The sequence below is a fragment of the Branchiostoma belcheri genome, unplaced genomic scaffold, assembly GCF_001625305.1.
Source record: "Branchiostoma belcheri isolate BF01 breed outbred unplaced genomic scaffold, Haploidv18h27 scaffold48, whole genome shotgun sequence".
NCBI lineage: Eukaryota > Metazoa > Chordata > Leptocardii > Amphioxiformes > Branchiostomatidae > Branchiostoma > Branchiostoma belcheri.
The window spans coordinates 1,047,176-1,071,755 of record NW_017804109.1 but is presented as its reverse complement, the minus strand read 5'-3'; the positions used below and the strand labels follow the sequence as shown (position 1 = coordinate 1,071,755).

General features: G+C 44.4%; 1 protein-coding gene across 1 annotated transcript in view; it reads right to left on the bottom strand.

The window, feature by feature from the left end:
• LOC109479318 (zinc finger homeobox protein 4-like) overlaps nt 1-17,817 on the bottom strand; it is a 141,461-nt gene extending 123,644 nt beyond the window's left edge. Inside the window, exon 1 of the mRNA XM_019781272.1 lies at nt 17,704-17,817. The gene's annotated coding sequence lies outside the window, so the exon portion shown is untranslated. The remainder of the gene's footprint in view (nt 1-17,703) is intronic.
• Nucleotides 17,818-24,580: the final 6,763 nt, after the last annotated feature.

Here is a 24,580-nt window from a genome sequence, read left to right as displayed (position 1 = left end):
TTAGGGTCGAGGTGCAGAGAAGGTGGAAGAAAAAGTAGTCTATTAAACATATTGGCCTTGTCAGGTGCAGACTGAACGACCGTGCCATTGAGATGAACGTCAGTCGGAAGGGACCTGGATTTTGACTTTGCTCGTACAAAAGCCCAGAATCTCTTCGGCGACTCCTGTAAAGTGGAAGAGAGGCTAACAAGATATTTGTTATACTTAGCTGATAACAAGTTCTTCAGTTTGTTTCTTAGTTTACGGAACTTCTCCCAGTGAGAGGGGGAGTCTGACCTCTTCGCCCTTTTCCACGCTGTCCGCTTCTTGTTCTGCAAGTTGCGTACTTCGCCGTCGATCCAAGGAGGTGATGTTGATACCTTGAGCTTCCGACTGGGCACGAACATGTCAACAGCCGACTGAACGGCTGAAGACCATGCTTCCCAGGCAGAGTCGATGTCATGGTGGTCAATAACTGACTCTGATAGCCTCAGTGACTCTAGGTGAGCACTGAGACCAAGCCAGTCAGCTCGTTTAAAGTTGTACACTTTACGAGGAAGATCCTGCCTAGTTTGGATACGACAGCGGAGAGAGAACTCGAGAACAGTGTGGTCAGTATCAAAGTCAGCGGGAAGTTCCCTGATCGTAGAGAACCTCTCTGGGAAGTCCGTAAACACAAGATCTAACAGGTTGCGAGTGGGGTTTGAAGGAACATGATTGATTTGTTTTAAAAAGTAGTTATTAATCATATTGCAAAAGTCGGCTTCCCTGCCCTCGTTTAACACTACACAATTAGCCCAGTCGACTCGAGGCAGATTGAAGTCCCCGAGGACACAACACATGTTATACTCTTTGTTCACGAACTCTAAAGTCGAGCCCAGGTTGTGCGTAAAAGCTGTCAAGTTACCAGAGGGAGGTCTATAGCATAGAATAACAGCAATTTTGCCCATAGCTGGAGGACGGATTTCACAAACAAGAATCTCATCCTGAGGCTCCAAGTCAAGTCTACGACTACTACATATTGAAGATTTAACAGCGAGTAGAATCCCCCCACCAGACTTATTATTGTGAGTAACATGACGATCCTTGCGATAGGTAACAAATTCAGGCGGAATAACCTCTAAATCATGCACATCAGAAGTCAACCAAGTCTCAGTAATTGCGAGAAGATCCGGAGCATTAAGGTGTATCAGGTTGGTGAGCTGTACCAACTTGTTCCTACTCTGGTTAACAGATTTCACACTCCTAGCATTGAGGTATATGGCATTAAGAAAATTGGATGACATCATTAAAATGAAGAACAACAGGCGGCACACATGTGCTAACATACTTCTAAGGCCTCAGAAATATCATTTGACTAAAAATATCTTATAAACTAACTCTAACAATGAATAATGAAAAGGCAATACCTTAGCGAGATGAGTCAAGGGTCTGCAAGGTGGCTCGCCCTCCCCACTCAAATGGAAGGAATAAAAATCTTTCCCAAAATACAGTCAAAACATACAAAAGATGAAAAATGTTGGAAGGAATCAGTCCACAGTGACCAAGACAGTCACAGATTACAATATAAAGGGATGATGGTAAAAAAAGGAGTTAGATGTTAATGGATTGAAAACGCTAAAATCAGAGCAATGAAAAAGTGCTACCTGCCACCTCGGTGACCCTTGACCCTTTTGTTGTCTGAACTTTTTTTACATAAGTACAATGTTTTCTCACTTTACCTTAGTGTCACTCACTATTAGTACTACAGCAGCAGAAAACAACTTTCTGCTTACTGATGATGATGATCTGTCACTACAGCAGTTTTGTAGTAGTTGGACATAAGACCAAAATGTTATCATTTTTTTTGGCCACCCATTATAATGTGAATCTTGACTTGACTTGCTTATAATATACATAAAAAATCTCATTCCTTGACAAAATAACATTACAGGTGTATGTACATCAACTGTGTTCACTGTCAACATACCTCTTATAGCAATGCCTTTGTGCCTACCTTCCCAACACGTGGACGGTGCCTGTGTCTGTTTAAAACATTTGATTACAAGAATTGGCCTGCTTTTGTTCTAAATACGAAGGGTCAAGGAACCGAAGACAATCCAACTGGACAGTTAACCTACATGTGGACTACTTTGTACCTGGACAGTTGATTGGTCTCGAGGTCCAAATTTCTGCATGTACTAACTGTGACAGTGTCTATGAATATCTACGATATGAGGGATGTTGTTAGAAGTGTAAATGTGTAACAGGTAGGAAAAAAGACTTTCAAATGTAAACAGCCATTCAATTTCCTAGTACTAGTAATGGTATGTTTGTGGTCACTGACTGCAATAACATAGTGATCAAACAGAATCTGATAGTTCTACTGGTACTATGCACTGTTGTAAAAAAATTTGGAGAAAAATTCATTCTAAAACTAAAATAAGGAGACTATGAATGATTGAAGATCGCATCCTAGAAGATACATACTGGTGTTAATTGGTGTTTATGTCACTCTTTCAGGTGTCAAAAGACCAATATTCTTTCTTGTAAGGAAAAGTGTACAATGCATACTTTTACATAACATACAGACAGTATACATCTGATAAAATGGCTTTAACTGATAAAACTTCACAATATCTTCATGGAATCTAGGTTATCTTTGAGTTTTAAGTATCAGTATACAGTATACATTTGGGTCCTATGACATCTTTTATGGCCCCATTTTAGGACAACATTTGCTGATTCTTTATAGACAGAGCTATTTCTGGACAGAGAGAAGAGTACACTTGACCTATTAGGTACAGTTATGTGATTATAAAAGACTGTGCAATGCTACATGAACTGTACTCTATATACGACTAAACTTTAAACCTTCAAATACAACTACATCAGATTGGAACAGATTACCACAAAAGCTACAGACTTCAATGATTTTTTCTAGCATTGTGGAGCGAAAATCCAGATGGTACCCAGACTAACAAATACCTACACAAGAAATTCAAACTAGAATTGCTCATACAGAAATTCCCACAGGGGCAAGAAAGCCAAGCTAAATTTCAAAAGTCAAGTGAAATTAGCTTGAAATGTATGTTGACTGTCATTCTATGTTATCAATGTATTGTAATTTCACATTGTACGAAAACATGAATAAGGTAAATACCATCAAATCGGCATCTCTACCTTTTCAGTTTTACAGTCTATCAAAGTCAACCATTATGTAGTTAACCATGATGTATTAGAAAAACTCTGTAAATTCGTATACAAATGTCTAAAGAAGAGAGAAGAAACATATACAGCTTAGACACACATAGAGCATAGCACAGTTTGCCTAATCCTTTTTGTAACTTTAGAGTGCATTTAGCCTCACTGGGGCATGAATATGCAATAAACTTCATTGTCATTGTTACTGTCATTACAAACGCCAGAACTCCCTATGCTAGATCTCTGAAAACTGTTGTCCTCCTTCCCATAACTGTGTTCACTGTGTGCTATTTTTGGGTAACTGCGGCAATACACTTGACCCTGTTTTATGACAGTGCAGTAAACTGTGCAGTGAGCCATGTTCACACAGGTACGTACTTCTCTTCCCTGCATCTGTATCATGTTGTACACTACAGGTTTCAATATTTCTGTGTATCAATTTTATTGTTGACAGCCTGTTAATGTTTGCAACTCTTCAATGTTGACTATCTAGTATTTTTACAGATCGTTATTTTTCAAATTGTGTAATGTTGTTCTCGCATTCTCACACCTTTTTTTGCCTGTCAGGTTTCTACTATTTCTTGTTTTATATCGTGTCAACGTCAGCCATTGTACAGTCATTATCCCTGGAAATCCCTACATCCGGTACTACAGACATGCAGTCATCCTCTTCCCATAATATTACATGTCACATTAACACAGATTTTTTCTTTGTTTAGAAGGATAAAAAAGGAAGTATTAAGAGAACAACTTTCCCCATATTTCCGATCTCATTATTATGTGGAAAGGTCGGCAGAGACAAGGGGGTCGCAGTCCCCATGACCTTTCACATGACCTCTGACACGGACAAGGCTACATGTATGTCGCACACTGAGGGGATTGTTTGCAACTGACCAACACGGAACAAACATGGCCGCCCCCATGGCCAGGGTCACGACCTCTAGCGCCACGTAAACATGGCCGCCCCCATGGCCAGGGTCATGACCTCCATCATCATACAAACATGGCCGCCCCCCAATGCCAGGGTCACGACCTCCAGTTTCAAACAAACATGGCCGCCCCCATGGCCAGGGTCGTGACCTTTGGCAAAAGAACTCCAAGTTCTGATGTTCCATTTCTAACACTTCCAGTGTCACTGTCTAATAACCAAGCCCTTTTCTAATCAAACCTGACCTTAGCAGACCCTAGAAACAGTTTTCAATAGATGCTGCAACCCACAACTGAAAAAGAACATGACCCTAACTGAAAGAGTCGTGACCTTTGACACAAACACATCAAACTGATATCGCAAAGTCAGGTGTCCATTTTTTGCTATCATCATCTAATATCTTTTTTTTTAACCTTGAATATACACTGTCGGCCGTGGCCGCTTTTTAAGCATTCAAGGGGAGAGGTCAGGGGTTCCAATAGCGCAGAAATACAAAATTAACCCCCTTAACATAGTACAATTTCAACGAACAGTGCTTTTCAAAACTTAAAAATGGTCTATGTCAAGCTCCAACAGTACAGATAACAGTTCATTTTTCAGGCTGACTTGCTGTGTTCCTTCTCCCCATTGCAGCTGAGGAAAGTCAGGGACACAAACCTCCCTGGGAGGAGAATAACCTTGAACTTCTCTCCCTTAGCCAGCTGATCTGTTGCTAGGCAACCAATACACACACACACAGGCCAGTAACTATGGGTACACTAGGAGACTGAAGATATAGTTTTTTCCCCAACTTTTCGGACGAAAGTCACGATATAATATTGCAATTAAATTCTCTTTGCCTAAGAAAATTAAAGCATTTCACTTACAGATTGTCTGCCAAGAACATACTTTATATGCAGGTTTCAAGAACACTATTATACCTGTAACATAACATAACATTACCTATAAATGTAACACTGTATCACACTGACTCCTGTTACGTAATACTTACGCACATGAGGTAATATGTACTGGTTCAGACATCATCACCAGATGTTTCAAAAATTTGTTATGTCAGAACAAAAATAGCCACCACACTAAAGAATAGAAGCACCTTTACATGACATGTAAAGTTGCTTTTATTCTTTTGTGTGTCATCTATTTCTGTTCTGACTTTACATTTATGTGACATCTTGACACCATTTCTGGAAGCCTTAAACAACACTGTATTTCCAAGTTGAAACATTGTGCTTCCAAAATAGCTAACCCTTGGTTGACATGAAAATCTGTAGAAAGATTTTCCAAATCAGTGACTGCAACAAATGAGAGACAAAAAAACAAAATATCAACCACACTGTTGTGCTTCGGGAGAAAGTTAAGTAGGCAAAAACAGCTATGACTTCAGAAGATCACCGAATCACGAAGAATCACAGTCTAGAAGGATATTCCCACAACTAGCAGATTATAACTAAGACACACATGACAACACACTGCACTATCTCTCACCAAGTGCACATAACCATACTGAGTGGGAGGCAGAAATAGGTTATCATACCATGTCAACACAAGCGGAAATTACACTTTAAAATATTCATTATCTTTGCAGAACCACCAGCTGGGCGATGAAGCGGCGACTGTGCCTTCTCTCCCTTCCCATTTCAGATTTCTCTCCCTTCGCGAAAAAAGCCTTCGGGCAGAAACCTGTAATAAACTTCCTCCAAACGTATTATTTCTGTTATCAACACAAACCAGCCTGGATCTGAGCACCCGAAAAAAGGGGCAATTTCAGACTCTATCAGACGTAACAGAAAGGGTTTGACAACTCACGTGGCAAACTTTAAATAATTCCTGCAGTCTGGGACTCCTCTGGTCCAGACAGTCCCACAACCCACTAGGAGCCCAGCACAGGTCACCGGGGTCAGCCCTTTGGAGCATGACCTCTGACCCATTGTTTCTCCACACTATGGAACAGCGTGGGGCCTCTCCGTCCTTCCTTTCTAAACAATAGGCCGCAAAGACGGGCTAATTTCGTTCCCTGGTTATCAAACCGAAAAGGAATGCACAGATAGAACTCTGTATGACTCCACTGTAGTCATTCTCTTGCCTTTAACCCTTCCCTACTGTGGTGCCCTCTCTGAACTACATTTGTGTGGTTTATAGGATAAGGCAGCAGTAAAAAGGTTAACCATAATGTTATGATCTTCCTACATATTTTCTGGGTTTTGTCTCTCACTCTAGTTCGAGTTTATTTTGACAAGGACGGAAAAACATTGCAGCGACCCACACAACGTGATAGGGTATCCAAATAAAAAGGAAATACACAGGACCATTCATGAAACTATTAACGTTTTTGACTTAGAGCATGACACACTAAATCCAACACAACTATAACAAGCTACAATACTTGCAAGCAAGTCCTTCATTTTGTCTTTCTCGCAGTCAAAGCTTTTCTAAGTTCTCATAACCAGGGAATAACTTTGGTATAGCCCATATTGGAGTTAACATTTCCCTACAACAATGGCAGTATAAGATGGCAACCTTCAACTGTTACAAAAATTAGACAAAAATGGAGTCAAACTCACAGAATTTCTGATGAACAGCAGCATTATTTTGATAACCGACTCTCCTCAGAATGTCTCCTGATTCCTAGCTACCTCAAAATGGTGAAAGTATTTCTGCGAGAATGTCGGCCAACCATAAACAGATGTTTTGGATAATTAGCCAGCAAGAGAAATTACGAGCAAACAAAAAACCTTGGAGTGCCTCAATTTTTCCCAGGCCTCCCTAATTATAATCCGCAAAAATATTCAATATGGACACCAGCTTGCCACTTCCTATTAAATCACTCTCAGTGCATATTTCTGGATGGATATGCCCACACATAACACTTCGCACGACCACGATTTTTCCAAAACACTTCAAACCAAGAACAGAACTATATCTAGAAAGTTCATCTGTGTTGGTAGAAATCATTGTGAAGCAAGTTTAAACTGTAATTTCCAACACAACAAATTGGACTCACCCAAATTTTGCTCTTTCCTTGACAAAGACTGGAGTTGTACAGTCGAAAATTTGGGTGAGTCCAATTTGTTGTGTTGGAAATTGCAGTTTAAACTTGCTTCATAAAGAACTATTTTTTGCTGTTTGCAAATGCAACTATTTTTACAACTGTTCAAGTCAGGAGGTTAGGACAAATTCCAGGCCTGGGTTTTAATCCTAATCCTGATATCTTGGGTTTCATCAGAATGAAAGCTCTACTGTGTTGGTTGGTAACATGATAATAGTTTACACTATCTATCAAACAAAAATCAGGGTCAACTTACCACATCAGGGTTTCAACCAAATCTTTGGGCAGTCTTTCTGAGAAAGGCTAAAATTTAGTATTTGGAATTTGGTGGTAAGGTTGACTCAATTTTAGGAGAAAAGATTAAACCTTCTTCTCCAGTTTCAAACTGAAAGATCAACCTGAAAATGCATGTGTCTGAGGAGATGTTGGTATACATACATACATAGTTTCTGGGGTTGGATATTGTCAGATACAAGTTTTCTTTGCTAATATTTCACAGAATAATGTCTGAAAACAAGGGAAATAAATCATGCTTTATACTTCTGTAGAATAGTACTTTTACATAGAAAACTCTACAGGCTACAAAAATATCTAGGTTAGGTACATTGGTGTGCCAACGGTCAGAAAATAGGCACACAGAGGAAAAGATTATACCCTCTCCAGTTTCAGTGTTGTTGGTGTTGAGTAGTGGACAGTCCAACAGTCCGGCCTGCTGCTGACTGACCCATAACACAACACCTGATCAAGATCAGTACAGACTAGTGCCATGTACCTAAACCCACATTTAGGTTCAGGTCTGGATTCAAGTCCAGAGGTTTAGGTTCAGTTCTGGACTCGCAAGTCCGGACCAAAACCCATGGCATATACAAAATTGCATGTTGGCAACCTTGCAATGTTCACAGTATGGGCAAAACTGTGGCCACATAACATGGAGGCCGATGTTTGTTTATTTTTTTTGTAATAAGTCTGGAATCAGTTCTTGACTTTTAGGGTCTTTTTTAACTTGAACCTACACATTTTTACAAGTCTGTAACCCGGTCCAGCAAACTGGTACACAGCACTAGTGTAGAGTAGTGGACAGTCCAACAGTCCAGCCTGCTGACTGACCCCATATCACCACCTGATCGGGATCAGTACAGGCTGACCCACAATCCAGTCTCAGACCGCCCCAGGCCAGCCAACAACAAAAGGCTGTGGTCAGGAGGATCCTTGTCAGTCTGGGATGGTCTAACCACAGCCCTGGTGAACACACAAGGAAATATCTCATGGTGGGATCTGCTTGCTCTAGGAGACAGAGAATTAGAAGAAGGAAATTTGCATCTTCAGTTTTTTCTGTATTGGTAGAACAATCGCAAGAACAAAAGACGGTGGTGTTGGACCAAAACAGGAAATATTTCATGATGGGATCTTCTTGCTCTGGGTGAAGAGAATTAGTAGAAGCAAATTTGCATTTTCAGTTTTGTCTGTGTTGGTAGAAGAATTGTGAGAACAAAAGACTGTGGTTTTGACCAAAATACCTTGCCTGTCTGTCTGTCTATGTCATTTATAAGTCTTTTAATTAGCCACTGAGGAAATATCTGACAGAACTACTGTTTTTATCTGATGAAAAAAGGGAGGAAAAAACAAACATACAAACAGAAAGGGAAAATAGTTCTTTCCTGTTACTACTACAGTATTTAGGTCATTTGGTGACTGTATTTGGAGTTTGTCAATGTATGTCTTCAGTTCAAAATATCAGTCGTTCGGCCTAGAGGTGTTTTCTATTGTCCAATTTTCCTAATGCAAAGATGGTCCCTTTCCTTTTCTCAAGCTTTAGTATGTATCTGCATTTGTGTTTGTGTTTATTTATCATTGCACATTCCATAATTGTAATAACCATTCTGAAACAATAATATTTATTCAATAAAGAGATAAGAAGTCAAGGAAAGTGAACACATTCCCAATCTAATGTACTGTTTTTGTTTGTTATGTCTTGTCATCTAATATTACACCTACAAAACAACAGAGTTTACATCCAGACACCAGTAATTTCTGAGTAATTTGTACATTTGCAGTACCACAGGAACCACCTTACACAAAGGAAACAAGTGTCTCCCATCCATAAACCACAGTTAGCCTGCCACACTTAGCAGTAAACTGTCCCCCGGGACTCCAGGCATGCTAAGCATCCCCCCTACAGAGAAGATAACTTGTTTACACCCCCTCCCAGCTCCCCTGGGGGGTAATAAAAGGGAGAGTGTGAACAACACCCAAGTGTAAACAACGCCAATCACTCCCATGTAAACAAACCTGTTAGAATAAACAGCACAGGGAAGGGAGAAAGTCAAATTTGCATGTCTAAAAACCTGCTTGTCAACAGATAACAGCTGTCTGGCTTCCTGAAACCACTACAAATAAACAAATCAAAATTTCAGGCCTAACTAACTGCTTTTCTCTCTGCTTTTTTGAATTACTGAAAAATAGACAAAACTGAGTTTCACATAATACATTCCTTTTTAAAATAAAACAAAATTTTCTACACTTTTTAACTGATTTGAAAGCCCCTTCTTTACTGAAATAACATAAACAAACTAAAATTCAAGTTAAAATTTTCAGCTAATTTAAGCTCATATTTTTCTCATTACTGTATGAAAACTACCCATTTTGGGTCCAGGTTTTTAAATGTCTTTCTTCCCTGCCTTTTCTTCCTTACTAAAACAGTTGTAGTAAGCTGAAGGTGTCCTTTCACTGCTAGTGCCTTATCACTTTCACTTCAAGCTCTCAGCAGCCATTGATACTGTCACTCACACTTTCACACACAAAGGCTACACATGGAGGTTTCCACAATACCACACTTCAAAGAATCAAAGCACACCCTTTACTATACACTTTGGTCAAAGTACTTTTCTTTTTTCAAGTATCCATTTTCTTATAATTCCTTTGCTTCAGAAACTATATAATACAAATATTCTGTACTGCTAAACTAAAGCTTTATCTAAAATCTACTGAGGAAAATTGCCTGGCATAGACGAAGGTTATGCAAGGAGGTTTTCACAATACCACAGCACACTTTCTAAATCATTTTGTAAATTTTTTCTCTTCCTAGAATAACAACAATACATATATTATTCTTTTTTAGTCATACTAACTTCAGAAAATATACTTCGTGTTATAATGAGACAGTTATTTTGTATATAATGTTGATAAATATGTGTCTATAGCCAAGAAAATCACCTGCGTATCCCCTTCCACATCCTTAAACCCGACCAATCGCAGCGCAGCTTGGCTGACTTCCCTGACCCGTCAGGTAGGTACTCGCTAACCCCCTGGGGACCCTCGCCGCTAACTACCTGTCCATATTCACTTACTGGCCGCAGAACACACACCGATACGGACGGCCACAGAAAAAACATCGCCAGAAAGATTCGCTCCTCTTTATGACAGGCCACTCCAATTTAATTCCTTGGTTCTCTAACATTTTAAGGAGGAAATACAGCAAGCAGATATTATAAATGCAGAGGGCAGAGAGAAAAACTTAACTAAAGATTACTGTAGCTACTCCATAAAACTGAAAAAAAAATTGCTTCTCTTTATACCAGGCCACACCAATTTAATTAATTGATCTCAGACATTTGAAGGAAAAAATAGAAATAAATAAATAGCAGAATACATCATAAATGCAGAGAGAAAGAATTGAATACCATTTCCTTTCCATATTAGGCCACACCAATTTAATTCCTTGTTCTCTAATATAGCAGGCAGATTATCGCAGATATCATAAACTTGAACATGACTGTATTCTCTTCATAAAACTAAGGAATAAACCCAGTTATCACGCTTTGTTTTTGTCACATATTTTCCAGTCGAGTATGTCTTTCTAAAAATCCGACAGATGAAATTGGCACTGCGTTTGGAGGAAGCTTTTCTGTCTCACGGAGGACATGAGACTGGGTAGCCTCTACCAGGCACTGTGGATCGCTGGAAAAATAGTAGAAATTGGCCGCAATAAAGGAATAGTATACCAGAGAAGATCCCGGGCCATAGAAGATCCAATTTGCGACCCACGAACTTCTATGGCCCGGGATCTTCTCTGGTATACTATCCCTTTATTTCGGCAAATTTCTACTATTCTTCCAGCTATCCGCGGAGCCTGGTAGAGGCTAGAGACTGGGGTGATCTCACCGTCGCCGAGCCAAAACCCCAAGGCCAGCGGAGACATGATCATATCTGGCCAATTAATATACCTGCATCGGAGAGGCCTCCGAATAAATAAGGAATCAATCTGCACAATGGTCCATTCAGGATTTTAATTGGCAGTGGAAGGGGCCTGAATAGATCCGGACTCCTCAATCCTGCGGCGCTACCTTATTGGATCCAGGCTATTACACAAAACACTGTCCTCCCAGCACACTTGATGACTAACCGATGCACCCGTAGCATGAGAAAAAGTTGGGGGTATGGTCTATAATTAGTTGCTAACTACCCACAGGCATGGAGGAATACTAATGTGCCCTGCACGGCCTATTCTGGTCTCTAATTCCTTGCCAAGTCATTAAACACTGGCCCAAGTGTGAAGTGGTCAAAAAGAATGGGGCTAATTAATGGTTAGGGGAGAATGTTTCCCCGGCTTTTGTGTGGGCTTGGCGGCTTGAATCCGGAGCGCCATTCCGTCCTCTCAGAGTTCCGAGAGGGAGAGGGAAATAATGACGGCACTGCCTTAATCATGCGCGGAGACTGCCAGAGAGCCGCCAATCAAAATACACAAGGAGAGGGGCCATGGGTGCATGTTGTTGTCACATGTTTCAGATGTCACAGGGGGCCTGCGATTCACAGAAACACATGGAGGCAGGCGCAGGCAGGAATGCCCACAATTTTTAGTAGTCTCTCTGGCGGTGACCGAGTCCTCACCCTTCCTGCCTAGCGCCTACACCCTTCCCCTGTTAGTTAGTCTACAGACCCCAAAACATCAACTCAAACCAACACAGATCTACCAGATCAATGTTAGACACCCAGGTAATCAGATACACAAGTGACTGACAAAAGTAGTGGATGTTACCTGAAAGAAACATTTGAGTGACAGTTTTCAAAATCTTTCCAGTTGCTTGAGTAACAATTTCCTTGTTGTGCAACACAGATATCCACCAACCAAGGATGACATCTACCCATCACAATACCACCAAACAATGGGCAACAAAGGGCTTCTAAAAACCTCACTTACTTTTCCCAGTGACTTCTGTCTGACCATGACTTGTTGTGTACTCAGGTTTCCCCCATAACACCAGGACCAGACATCTGTGTGAGCATCCCTGGGAAGTGCCCCTCCCCCCCATCAACCATACCACACCACATGGTCCTTTGTGGATCCTACAGTACACTACCAGCCAGACCCCCCCCCCTCTACCATCACTTTCCCTTTCAATCTAACAGCTTTCACTACTCCACTAACTGCTGAAAACCTGTTTGACTCAAGTGGTCAAGGATACACACACACACACCACTACCATAACTTCCTACTACCGTCCCACTATACCTAGAAAGATCCCCAGTGTTGACAAAGCTCACACAGATAAAAGGAAGTGGTGTGTGTGTCTCTCTCAGTCTCTGCGGACCTACCTTGGTAACACTGCAGTCTGGAACAGATATCTGCCTATAAATCAGACATTTGCTCATAAAATCCGTGTGACAGCTAGAGAACAGGGGTGCAGCAGCATCCTTGCTAGTGGGACCCATGGTGGGGGGATGTCATGTGGAGAGAGATAGACTAGAGAGTTGTACTATAGTAGGCTGGCCTGCAGCCCTGGCCTCTGCATATTTGGACACTGTATATGCTTACACAATTAGACGAACATGTTCAAGGCAATTAGACGTGTGGAGAACGGGGGTGGTTCGTCCGACGACGCTTTTTCTGAGCAAACAGCGAAGCCTGGACGGATGGAACCGGGCGGCAATTAATGCCATGTGGTGCCGGTGGTGGTGTTTGAATTATCAATGAACGAGGATCCATTATTTACATTTGCTAATGCAGGAGCCGGGCGATTAGTGCCCTCGTCCTCTGCCCAATGTTGGTTTTTGCTGGGTTTTCATCTGAGGAGAGCTGAGTGGAGGGATATTAATTACGCCGAGGCATAACTGCGCGGCGGGGTGGCGGGTAAATTACCACCAGAGACAGGCCACTGCCAACATCACGGGTGGGGTTTTACTATTAGGAATAATTCTGACTCCTGGTGCCCTCACCTGACGTCACACACGACACCAGCTCTGGATCAAATTAAAACCCAACCGAGACAGACTCCCTACATTCTGTTATACACAGACTAGGTATATGTACTTTATACTCAAGCCTCACACACACACACAAGTGAATATTGTTTACTATTACTATATATATTAGGAATAATTCTGACTCTTCGTGCCCTAAACTGACATCACACACGACACCAGCTCTGGATCAAATTAAAACCCGAGACAGACTCCCTTCATTCTGTTATACACAGTACTAGGTATATGTACTTTATACTCAGCCTTGCTCACACACACAAGTAAAATTGCACAACACTGCACCACTTGTCGCTGGGGATTTGCATATGCAAATGTCATTAAGTCTTTGTGTGCGCATAGCGACCCAAAGACCCGTCACGCTCCCAGCTAAACAATCCCCCCCTTTCATGCAGGGCATTTGCATCGAGATGCGCAATTAGCCAAATCAGTCCGCACCGATTATAATTTCTCTTTCTTCTCTCCTTGCCTCCTTTCTGAGTTTATCGGGCGATGCGGCACCCGTCCGCCAGTCGGGACTGAGAGAGACGGACACAAAGCCGCGCCGGGCACTCTTTTGTCCGGTGCTTAATGAGTCGGACGGGGTCATTTGCATATGTAGATGCAATTAGACGCAGCTGCTCTATCCCCTGGTCTTAATGGCTCATAGGGACGGCCACAGCTGCAACCCTGACCTGGGTAATCAGACTGTGCAGTGGGCAAACACCACCGGCCAGCCTAGGGCCACTCCAGCAGGACTGGGGGAATCACAACTGCCCAGTGATTCAGCAGTGAAAGTGGTCAGAATGGCCCAGACAAAAGCCTGGCATTCCTGTGGGAATTCAGGAGAGGACTGACACAGATGATTCACCCTACTGTGTCCCCCCCCCCCTCTCCTCCCTCTACTGTCCGCTGCCACTTGCGTTGGCTCATCTAACCCTCCACAGGGGTCCCCAAAAATAGCCTGTGCACTATTAGGTTCGCCGGTCCAGACAATATTTCTTTTGTGTAATTAAATCAGTAATTGAGCTCGCTTGTTTGCATATAAATGCAGGCCCCAATTAAGGGAGAGTGACTACGGCCAGCAGGAATGCCATCAACGAATGCAAATGTAATTAACTCACATATTTTGTTTCCAGCCGAGCATAGAAACCACCTCATTTGCATACTGTACTCACAAAGAAAATAATTACAGGGGGCAAAGAGCATGCCTATCTTGGGCCAAGCATCTCTCTCACAGCTTTCAGGAGGGGTTTTTCCACCCTCGAAAAACAAACTGTGGTTTTAGATCGGTGGTATTTTAAGCTGAAAGACCAGCGTTTATCTGCGACGGACTGTTTAAGTCCGATAGTGAATCCCATTTCAGCGGAGCGCCAGGCAACACAGAGAGACGTCCCTAATACCACAGTCTCTCCAAGTGATAATTAAACTCCCTGGGCATGGACTAAGCACGCAGATATTAGGAGGAGAGTCCACACTCAGCCGTTTCAAGATGCTGGGCTATATTTCAGCTGTCACGTTGGCAGGCGCTGTCCCTTCCTAATGTGATCACGGGTGTCCCTAGTCGCTCCGAGGCACAGGTTATGAGATTACACCAGTATAAAATGGATGAACTTTCCCGAACCCCGCAGCAATATTTCCGCCAGTGATAAAAAAAAACGGCGGCGTAGGAATCGCGTAGGGGGAGAGGAAAGCGGGGCGATATCGTTGTTGTTGCTGCGAGACCCATGATTGCGGTTCTCCGGGGAGGTAAGAATCCGGCGGCGCGGCGTTCCCCGGGGGTTCGGTGTGACAGGCAGGTACAACCATGCCACAATTAGCACTGGCAGCGTCAGAATGACATCCCTGAATGAAGCAATTCGGCAGGAACTGCGACGCACAAGAGGAATAATCACGGAGCGATTCTGCCAAGATTCGGAGAGAAAGAAAGAAAGCGCGGTGGTGGCGGCGTGCTATCCCATCGCTCGGTGATGCGTCAACGTAAGGTGTTAGACGTCGCTAGTGTACAGCCGAGCGATGCGACAGTGCCACCACTTTCCCCCACTTTTTATATGTTAATGCAGGGAGTAATGGTGCATAAAATCAAGAGTCAGCAAGCCCCCCTTTTTCCCCGGCATCACTGCTGCACCGGGGGTCAGCGTCGCAGGCAGCGCGGGGATGAGGGATCACTGCGCGATATGATTGGATTGCATGACGGGATGACATGCCACCAGATAAACCCACCAACTTTAATGGGGGAAGATGAGCCCTCCCGTGCCAGGCCTATCCCGGGCGCCGCGAACCGGGACCGCTTTCGGGGACAGGGGCTTCCGTCACACACACACACGTAACAAAAAAGGGGACCGCCATTGCCATACACACATTCAAACAGCCACCCGCAGCGCCTCTGACAAAGGGATGGCACCGGGGAAGACACAAGAGGGGGAAGTCTTCTATTCATTTGCATATTCACGACTGTTATCGATTGCAGGGGTCTATCGATCGCGTCCCCGTGCAAGTAAACTACGGCGACAGTTGTTCCCGTCCCTGCCCTCCCGCGCACTCCATTATTTTTACTAACTGATTCCCGGGTACCCAGGTCTTGGCAGGAGCACCCGGTTTTACGGCCAAACGATTTCGGGAGGGGGTGCCCGGAACGTTCCTCCGGTAACCATGGCGATGCCTCGATTAGTCGGTCCTTAAAAAGTGGCACAAATGAGCGTGTTTAGCAGGGATACGGAGCGGCAACAATGGCCGACAAAGGGACCTGTCAATAGGCGCGTATGTCACTGCCTCGCCATCAATCCTTTCCTGCACCACTAATTTACAGAAGAAAAGACACTGAATGAATGCCGCTCTCTCTCTCAGTTAAGTGTCCATTCTTGCATACAGGAAGAGACAACAGTTGAGAATCCCAACGTTCAACCACTCGAACCTCCGAATCCATCAGTAGAGCCCGTCTCTAATTAGTGCGGAAATAAAATGACGACACACACATCTCTCACACGCTGCAACAAGATCGCCCGGTCGGTTGTCACAATAATAATACAGCAAACGCATGCAGTATATAAAATAGAGAAACACTCCAGGCTTCTGTTAACATGAAAGTGAAGAACGGTTGGCCTGTGTCGGCGGAAGCATCCTCTAACCAACCGCAAAGCTTCCGCTAAATCACTCAACCTTCACAGGGTGCTGCGCCGCTTCATTCCACCGTACGTACGCACGCACGTACGATAGACAACAACACGACGACGACAAACGATCGCCCGGTTGCGAAATGCGTAACGTCTGTCTGTGGTTTCAATTGTGGGTTTTCCGCCAGGCCAGAAGAGAGAGATGAGATGACACAGTTTCCACACCATGAAGCATCGCTGGTGCGCCAGCCACGGACTCTCGACACGGCCATGGATTTCTCCGTCCATCGATTCACATCATAATCACAGAGGGCTATAATCAAAAAATCATAAGCCACATGCGATGTTTCCCAGTGTGGCCCAGGGAGAAAGCTGGGTGGCTGGAAGCAGGGCCTGATCTGTACCCCTCTCTGGGGAGCAGTCCCAGTTAGACACCGACCGTCTACCCCTGGTCTGTCCCAGTCTGGCTCGGGGCTGTATCTAGTAACGTACCAGCTGGGAGAGAGAAAAAAACGGGCCTCTAGCCCTGTGTTTACGGCGGCGGAGTGGATTTATTACAACCGGGTATCGATCTAACAGACTCCAGGCAAGCCCGCCAAAAGATCGGCAGTGTAGCTCGCACGCACAGTAGACTGGGAGAGGGTTAGAGCACTACCGTGCTTTATTCATCAGTCTATACACACACACACACACACCGCACACACGGAGGAGGCATACGCTATCGTATCGTCCAGTACTTCCACGTGGAAGCGAAGCGGCAGACAGCTAGCTACAGCTACTCCCCGTCGCCATTCCTTAGTTAACACCTCTCTCTAATTTCGCCATCAAGGAAAACAACAACTACTAGAGATCCCGCCGTATTTAGCTTTAGCGGAGCGGACGGGTTAGCTAAGCCGAGCGCGACCGGGTAGGCTATACAGGCCCGCTATCTACTATCCACCCGGCCGCCGGCCCCCTCACAACTTCCCCACAACAAAGTCCCACCGCCTAGGAAACAACTCCCCACAAACTTGGGGTCGAAAGTTGAAGGGGAAAGGGAGGTAAACAACAACAGCAGACCCCCGGAAGGCGGTGGGAATCGAACCCCTCCCCTCTGGCAGCCGGAGCGGGCCCGGCGAACACTCTGGGTCACCACCATAATGTGACATGCAAGAAAAGGTCAACTTTTTACACTTGTAAACACAGAAATACTACCCCGTCCCGCGTCCCTACCAACTTACCGACCTGCCCTGGATCGCTCCCCGGGCCGTGGACACGTCTGCCGGGCCCCAGAACGCGCGATCGGGCCCGCTAATTACGTCTAATCAGGCCCCGGGAACAATTAGCAAGCAGCACACACTCTCCCAATTAAATAATAGCCTCCGCGCCCGCCCGAAAAATGTGAACTTCAACTTACGGTTTCCCGGGTTCCTTTCCGATCGCACGGCCCATACCACGCAACTCTGCCGTCCCAAACACAACGCGGCAACTGCCTGCCTGCCACTAGCGCCGGGGAGGAGCGCTCGGCACCCAGAAAGAAACTAGAAATAACCAAATGAAAATTCGATATTTTATTCTGCTAATTATTTTCCGTGTAAAATGGCTGATTAGCGCAGCGCGCATGTCTGCCGCGATGTGCATGACGGGATAGGCTATTGATCGTAATTAAATATGCATCGGTGGAGCCTTTCTTCATTTAGCCAAGAAAATCACCCCGGCCAAATTAAGGCCCGCAAGCCCGCATTTCCCGGCAAAAACGCACGCGGAAACTTTCCCTCTCACAGGACGAGACGCTTCCCCGCAATGTCTTAAGCAGCAGAGTGTTCCTTGGGTTTTTCTTAAAGATTTGCGGTGAATGTTGTGATGTGGGTCTGTATGGAAAGAGAGGAACGCACGTTTCCGAAGCGGCCCTAGCTCTAAACGCGCGTCCCACACCTTTTTTTCTCGGCGCTTCGCGCCTCCGAACTTGATGAAATATATAAATCAAATCACCTCACAAGCAGGAGGGAATTTATGCGCAGACGGCTACGTGTGTGTGTGCGGCGTGAGCCTAGCCCGAGAGAGCCAGCGAGCCGGTGTTGCGAAGCGGGCGGGACCTGGTAGTCGGTTCGCCCGGGCGAGGGCCGTAGGGTCGCAGGGGTCTCCTCGCTCTACTCGCGCCGGCTCGTTTAGTTATCCGCCGTTTTAATTAGACGCACAAGCCGGACGCTAGACCGTCGTCTCTCTTTCAATGTTTAAAATTTGCATTCTAACAACGTGTCTTTTTTGCATTTTATCAACCTTAATGTTCATTGATTTTCAATTATCTTGGCTAGAGATTCGAGGTGGTAGTGTTAATACGACGGCAGGCCCGGGTATGATATCAGGACCGTCGGTTTTGATGTGTTATATTATTCGCACCCCACCCGGGACCCGGCTACCCCAGCCTTAATATTACACTTTATCATTAAGAAGGAGAACGGGCATCAAATATGCAAAGAGGATCGCCATTATCGGTCAATTTGACGTCTTGCCAAATATGGAACAAATCTAATATTAAATATTGCGCGGGGAAGAATAAATGCACTAATTCGGCGTGATCTTTCCTGACCTATGGGCGCATAAGTCAATGTATTATGCAAAGGTTATTATTGGGAGTTCTTTATTAGTTTTAAAGAGCGGCCGATTGCTCACGGGTGAATAAATGATGGCTTGGTTACTGCACTTTGGAGAATAGGGCGCAGCGCGAAGGATTACAGGAAACGTCAATAATATCATTAAAGATATAAGTTTTTCCTGGAACTTGGCAGAGAGTTCTCAGTCAAGGCCACGGCTTGGGGAGGGGGGCGGCATGAGCTGCCCATGGCCGCTTCTTGGGCTGTCTTTCTGTGTCTGTATCTGTATTTGCCAGTATAACCGCCCTTAGGCGTAACACACCAGCTTCGCAGGCACGCGGCGCGGCGGCAGCTAGGTACATTACACCGATCGACTTGTTACACCTAACCCTTGAACATCTAACTCTAAACATTGTTTAAAGCTATCTAATGATAATGCCTCTAATGTATTGGTGACGGCGAGTTTCACTCACAGTCTTTAATGAAAGGTGCGATGTCTTGTACGTGTGAGAACACCCAAGTCACTAACACCTGTGCGAACCTTAAGCTTTCTCAAGACGCTTAAGACATGCTTCTTAGCCGATGTCTACGCAAAACCCTGTGTAAGTAGGTAGGTAGGTAGGTAGGTAAGGAGCGAGGTGTCTGGTTAACGTTCCATGTCTTCACACCTGAAGGAGTAACCATAAGACGTGTTACAGACACCCCTAATTTACGCTCAAGACGTCTAGAATCTACGTCTCAACACAGGTGTGTGTCTTAAGATCCAGAGGTGTCTTCTCTCTGGTTAACATTTCTTCACACCTTTACAAGAACCTAGAAGACGTGTTACAGACACCCTTAATTTACGTTCAAGACTTCTAAGACTCTACATCTCAATACAGGTGTGCATCTTAAGACACAGAGGTGTCTTCTTTCTGGTTAACATTCTTAACACCCTAAGGAATAACCATAATACGTGCTAGACACCCTTAATCTACACTCGAGACGTCTGAAAATCTACATCTCAATACAGGTGTGTCTTAAGATCCACGGTAAGGCCCAGAGGTGTCTTCTCTCTGGTTTACTTTCCATGTCTTCACACCTTGAGGAATCACTATAAGACGTGCTACAGACACCCTTAATCTACACTCGACTGACGTCTGAAAATCTACATCTCAATACAGGTGTGTGTCTTCAGATCCCGGTGAGACGCAGGGGTGTCTTCTGTCTGGTTAACATTCTTCACTATGAGACGTGCTACAGACACCCTTAATTGGCGTTCGGACGTACGTCTAGAATCTACGTCTCAACACAGGTGTGTGTCTTAAGACCCAGAGGTGTCTTCTCTCTGGTTAACGTTCTTCACACCTTAAGGATTAACCATAAGACGTGCTACAGACACCCTTAATTTACGCTCAAGACGTCTGACAATCTACGTCTCAATACAGGTGTGAATTTTAAAATCCCCGTAAGACACAGGGGTGTCGCTGCGCTCCTTGATTCCCACTAAATAAAAGACGTGCTATAGACACCTAGCCTGGGTACCAGACCCATAGCACACTGGACACGAAGTATCTCACTGCTCACTGAGAAGGTTCGTGTCCAGTGTGTTATGGGTCTGGTACCCAGGCTATGGACACCCTTAATCTACTTTCAAAACGTCTAAGAATCTACATCTTAATACAGGTGTCTTCCTCCTATCCGTCTCCTCACACCTTGAAACATAACTAAGACGTGTGACATCCTTAATCTACGTTCCAGACATCTGAGAATCTGCATCTCAATACAGGCGTCTTCTTTTCCGTCTCCTCACACCTTGAGACGTAAGTAAGACGTGTGACGTCGTTAAGTGGTTTGACGGGCTCCTTGATTCCCGCTGTCGTGTCTTGAAGACGGGACTCGGAAGTTAGGGACGTCACCGCCCCGGTATTGTCTCACCTGTCTGCAGCCATCAGCCTCACAACCTGCCCGTCTGTCGGACATGGTTCTACCGAACACTCACCTGTCTGATTTCTGTCATTTCTTCCAATGAAGAGATGACAACCTTTATTGCACATTTTTGCCACAATGGGCAACAGATACAAATGAAATTAAATAACTATTCGTTACATAAATTCAACTTTTCTTCGTTTTGAGTTATAGTAGAGATAAAAGAAGAGATATACTGTTTGTCACATTTTCTGTCAGTGGTGCCTCTGTAATAGTCAGACTAAGCGATAGATGATCATGAGAGGTGGCATGGTGAGACAAGAGTACTTCATTCATTCATTCATTCATTCACTAATTCATTCATTCATCCTTTCATTCGTTTCCAAAATCAATTCATTCATTTCCAAAATCCATTTATTCCTAATCATCCGTGCATTTTTAATCGACACAGTGCAGCGTCGTCATACATTCTCAGCGCTCCAATTTTGTTGGTCTGTGTGATTGTAAGGGTCACAGAACAGTATGAGTAAGGGGTGAAGTCTGCCATCTCTGATTCCCCTGTTCCATGGTTGTATTCCATCGGAAACGACACTGTTTCCGTCATCACACGTCACTATCTCCCCTTTCTGCCCTGATACACATCGTAACCATGGTAACCGGCTCTTTTCAGTGTCAAAAGAAGTTCTGGAAGACTCATATAATTTCTGATGAAGGCGACAGTGGTCGCTGAAAATTTGATATCTGTATAATGTGTGTGTGTTGGAATGAAGGTCAACGTTTTTACTATGATAACTACTAACACAGATGAACTTTGACGATGATCATGTAATTTCTGTACTTAAAGTATGATTTCTATTGTTTTAAACATTTCCATTGGCTCCATTGATTGTGTACATCAGGGGCTGATAAATTGGGCACGATACAAATACAAAAACTGCCAATTAGGCCATGTTGATTTGATATATGGATGACATCCTCTGGGAACCCCAAAACTGATGCGCGCGTGCGAATAAAAAAAAAGTTTTGCAAAAAAAAGTTGCTTTCACTATGAAATCTACGTGGTCATGAAGGTTGAACAAATGGCACAGAATATGTTATGGCGAATAATCTACTCTTCGAATTCATTTCTTCACAATTTTGTCTTTTTTCCTTTGATTTTGGCATTCTACGACATTGGTATCGTTTCTAGATGTTTTCCTTGCAACTTATGGTATATTTTTGCTCATTTAGCAACTGTTTTGCACGATTTACAGTATGGTTGAAAACTTTTTTTTTTTTTGGAAACGGCCGAAAATTCATGCGCGCGCGGATGTCATCCATATAATCAAATCAACATGGCCTTATGTTGTACAATGTAAATGGTAAGGGCACAAGGGTTTACAGGTGGGGTGATTTTTCTTTCATTTTTTTTTCCAAACCAAGTTTCAGCTTGAGAAATTGAAGATTGGAAACCAAACATCTGCTGTAAGATTTAAATATTATCCAGCTTCCTTCGCTAAGAGTCTTCCACGGGTCACAAGTCGTTAAGACAGACAGTCGTCTTAAATTCAAGGTCCTTCCAACATCTGGAGAGAGGTCCTTCTCTTTCTTTGCATCTTTGCCCAGTTTGCCAATCAAGCCAATTTCCGCGCGCCATACGACAAATTCTCCCCATTTCCGCAGCTTCCTTATGCAGGCGTGGCCCGCCAGTCGCGCAAGGTGCGGGGAAAAGGTCTCAAGGAGCGAACCGCGCATCACTTGACCTTGACGCCACCCCTGACCTTGACTCCCAGTCTTGAGCAGGGGTTCTAAGGCGTCACCTTATTTGCATACGCTGCTCCGCTGGAGTGAATATGTAGACACCTTTTTTTTCTCACCTTTCACCTGTGAAGTTCCCACTGGGTTTCGGTGGCGGGTAAAAAATCGTCTTACGCTCGTTCCCAGATCAAAGAGAAGGTGGTACTCACTCGTTCCCAGTGGTCGATCGACGCCGTCTCGTTTCCAGTCACACCGCTAATGTCTAGCCTCTACCAGGCTTCGGGAAGCGGCTGGAAAGAGTAGAAATCGGCCAGCATGCCAGGGGAGTTCGTCTGCTGGAGAGAACAGTTTTTCGCTCCTGGCAAAATGTACTCTCTAGCGGACCAAATCCCTTGGCATGTTATCTCTCTATTTGACCGAGTTCTACTCTTTCCAGCCGCCTCCAGAAGCCTGGTAGAGACTAACTAATGTCTAGCGTCTTCCAGGCTTCGGGAAGCGGCTGGAAAGAGTAGAAATTGGCCAAATAGACAGATGACATGCCAGGGGAGTTGTTCCAGTAAAGGAGTACAGTTTAATAGCCGCTCCCAAGCTCCCCTGGCATGTTATCTGTCTACTTGGCCAATTTCTGCTCTTTCCAGCTACTTCTGAAAAGTCATAGGGGCTCGTCTAATTTCTTCAGTAAAGAACGACGGAGGCATTTGCTAGCTTCCATAGCATGCCAAAAACTGGGGGTTTGGGGGGTCTTCAGGGTCTTTGAGAGCTTTTATGTGCTATTTTCTGATTGCATATAGACAACATGGTTGAATTACCCCCGTTTAGAACTGGGCTAATCAGAAAACAGCCGAAGACCACCAAACCCCCAGTTCTATAAGCCTGCTACGGAGGCTAACACATGCCCAAACCACTATGGCAGACCACATTCACGCACGGTATTTGATCAAGACAAGTTTTTGTCGGGAATTCTCCATAACCCCCCATAAGAACTTGACCTCCACGCTGAAATCCGACACCTGGACGGAGCTGAGGTGCTATCAGGTTTCCGTTCGAACAGATGACGTCAGTGATGACGTAGTTCGAGCCGTTCCCGCCACCCGAGCGGCACGTTCTGAGAGTGACGTCATCTGTACGTAGTAGACACCCTCTTATCTGTCGCGGATCTCCAAGCAGATACAAGGTGGCATGGTTTGTGTTATGGTTTGCGAGGCATCCAAAGAATGGGCAAAACGCAACATTACCACATAAAACATGTACGAAACGAGTGAAAAGACACAGAAAAGACTGCTCGTAGGGATCTTGTACACCTTACACATACTATAGCTAGTCCGTGCACTGTATGTGTGTATAGTGAAGGTAAGAAGTTATATGGACTGCAGTAACCCATACTGTAGGTATGAACGCAATTCACACACAGTCAAACATACATAAAAAAGGATGACGTTTCGCCGGGATGTTCTGACCAATATGACGTTTCATGACGCAATGACGTCAGGTCATGTTAGTTCATGTGTGTGTGTGTGTGTCTGTGTGTGTGTGTGTGTGTGTGTGTGTGTGTGTGTGTAGTGTAGTGTGTGTGTGTGTGTGTGTGTGTGTGTGTGTGTGTGTGTGTGTGTGTGTGTGTGTGTTTCCGCACATTTGTAGTCAGTATAACTTCAGAACGCCTATATGGATTGTGATGGTATTTGGTATGCTGGTAGGTCTTAGGAAGCCAAATGCCAAGGTCGAATGGGCCTCCTGGTGTCTGACCTTGGTACTGCAGCAGAACTTACCGGGAAAACAGATGACAGGGAAAACAGATGTGCGGAGTGGAGGCAGCGCCTGCCCCGTTTGATTAATGAGGTTCTCCCTCTGGAATAGCCTACATGACCATATTCAGGCCAAA